General features: G+C 49.5%; 1 pseudogene; it reads right to left on the bottom strand.

The window, feature by feature from the left end:
• The window catches only part of LOC114004496 (high mobility group protein B1 pseudogene), a 12260-nt pseudogene extending 10558 nt beyond the window's left edge, over positions 1–1702 (bottom strand).
• Positions 1703–2752: the final 1050 nt, after the last annotated feature.

Below are 2752 nucleotides of genomic sequence, written 5' to 3'. Positions count from 1 at the left end.
GCTATTAGTTTCTTCACCTTCTGGGATGCCAATTATTCTGATGTTTGGGCGTCTAATAGAGTCTAGTATTTCTCGTATATTATCCTCGTGTTTTTTAGTTATTTTCTCGAACTTTTTGGTGTTTTTTTCTAAATCAGAAGTTTTGTCTTCTACATCAGAGATTCAATCTTCAGCATGGTCTAATCAGCTCTTAATACTTTCCAGAGAGTTTTTGATTTCTTGTATTATATACTTTATCTCTAATAGTTCCACCTGATTCTTTCTCAGAGTATCCATTTCTTCTTTCATATCCTGGAAGGACTTCCTAATTTCCTGCAGTTCGTTGTCTCTTTTCTGTTCTAATTCACAGAATTAGGTCACCATGAATGTTCGAAATTCTGTGTCTGTCATTTTGGTATTGTCCTCCATATTTACGAGACATGGAGGGGTGTTTTCCTTTGTTGGAGACATATTTCCTGTTTATTCAGACCTGAGGCTCTTTTTCAACTTCTAGCCATTGGAAGATTAATTTCCTTTTGAAAAACCTCTTGGGGGAATGTTTCTCCCACTAGGAGTAAGAGTGTTTCCTTTTGGATGGGAAAAGATGTTTGCTGAAGTCTCTCTTCTGTTGTGTTTACCAATGTGCTCTCAAGAGGAAAACTCTACTGACGTGTCTAAAAAGCAGTATCTCCATTTTCACAGGTGGATCAGTATGAGGGAGAATCCCAGAGACACTTACTTTACTAGGAAATTTCAGATATATGATTCTAGACCTGTCTAGTCCCTCTGGCAGGGTAAAAAATGAGGAGGAGAAGATAATATGAAACGAAATGAAAGACAACAGAGAAAAATAAAAAGTCAGAGGCCTGTAGATGGACCTTGTGCCTGCTGGCAGGCAAGGAGAGTCTGTGGAGAGAGCAATCGGACTGCTTTTGTAAGAGCCTGTTTCCCCTTCCAAGCAGGGCCACCAAGTATAGCTATGTGAGTTATTGACTGCAACACTGACATTCTAACAAATCCGTTACAAAATATGATTGCAACATAGTTCTTAGTGGTAAAAAACTGATACTAAAGCCAAGTAAGGGGAATGGCTGAATAAACTGTAGTATGTTCTCACAGTAAAATAATATGTCGTCATTAAAAAGAAAAAAAATGGCCCATTCCATCTCTAGCCCACTGGACAGCAAGGGAAACTGAGGCAGGGGCACCACTGCCCCCAGCCCACTTCCAGGTTCCCAAGACCAGGACCCCACCCCATTTTATAACCAGACTGGCCCTTGCTCTGCAGGAGCACCCCAGCACCATACCTAGCCCACTGGCCAGCAAGGGATACTTGAGGAATGAAGACCACTGCCCCCAGTCCACTTCCAAGATCCCAAGACCAGGGCCCGACCCCCTTAAAGACCAGCCCAGCCCTTTTTTTCAGGAGCCCATCCCCATTCTGTCTCTAGCCCACTGGCCAGCAAGGGAAACTGAGGCAGGTGCACCAGTGCCCCCAAACCACTTCCAGTTTCCCAAGACAAGGACCCCACTCACTTTTAAGAGCAGACCGGCCCTTGCCCTGCCAGAGCCATGCTGTTCCATCTCTAGCCCACTGGAAAGCAAGTAAAACTGAAACAGGGGCATCACTGCCCCCAGCACACTTCCAGGTTCCCAAGACCAGGATCCCATCCCCTTTAAACACCAGGCCGGCCCTTGCCCTGCAGGAGGCCTTCTGTTCCATCTCTACCCCACTGGCCAGCAAGGCAGGGGCACCACTGCCCCCAGACCATTTCCAGGTTCCCAAGATCAGGACCTCACACCCTTTAAAGACCAGACCGGCCTCTGCCTTGCAGGAGTCTCCCTATTCCATCTCTAGCCCACTGACCAGCAAGGGAAACTGAGGCAAGGGCACCACTGCTCCCAGCACACTTCCAGGTTCCCAAGACCAGGACCCCACCCCCTTTAAAAATAAGGTTGGCCCTTGCCCTGCAGGAGCCCCTCCATTTCATCTCTAGGCCGATGGCCAGCAAGTTAAACTGAGGCAGGGGCACCACTGCCCCAAGCCCACTTCCAGGTTCCCAAGACCAGGACCACACCCCCTTAAAAGACCAGACCAGCCCTGATTTTCTGGATCCCCCCAGTTCCATCTCTAACCAACTGGCCAGTGAAATTGAGGCAGGGACACCAGTGCCCCTAGCACACTTCCAGGTTCCCAAGACCAGGATTCCACCCTTTTTAAAGACTAGACCAGTGCTTGCCCTATAGGAACCCCCGCCCCCCCGTTCCATCTCTAGTCCACTGGCCAGCAAGGGAAACTGAGGCATGGGCACTACTGCCCCCAGCACAATTCCAGGTTCCCAAGACCAAGACCCTACCCCCGTTTTAAGACCGGACTGACCCTTTCCCTGCAGGAACCCTGCCCCCCCGTTCTACCTCTAGCAAACTGGCCAGCAAGGGAAATTGAGGCAAGGTCTCCACTGCCCCCAGCCCACTTCCAGGTTTCCAAGACCAGAATCCCACCCACTTTAAAGACCAGATTGGCCCTTGCCCTGCAGGAGCCTCTGCTGTTCCATATCTAGCCCACTGGCCATCAAGGGAAACTGAGGCAGGGGTACCACTGCCTCCATCCCACTTCCAGGTTCCCAAAACTTGAACCCCAACCCCTTTAATGACCAGATCAGCCCTTGCCCTACAGGAGGCCCCCTGGTCCTTCTATAACCCACTGGACAGCAAAGGAAACTGATGCAGGGGCACCACTGCCCCAAGCCCACTTCCAGGTTCCCAAGACCAG

Source organism: Tupaia chinensis, unplaced genomic scaffold, assembly GCF_000334495.1.
Source record: "Tupaia chinensis unplaced genomic scaffold, TupChi_1.0 Scaffold138260_1, whole genome shotgun sequence".
Classification (NCBI taxonomy): Eukaryota; Metazoa; Chordata; class Mammalia; order Scandentia; family Tupaiidae; genus Tupaia; species Tupaia belangeri.
Note: the sequence above shows the minus strand (reverse complement) of the source record. Positions and strands in the feature narration are given on the sequence as shown.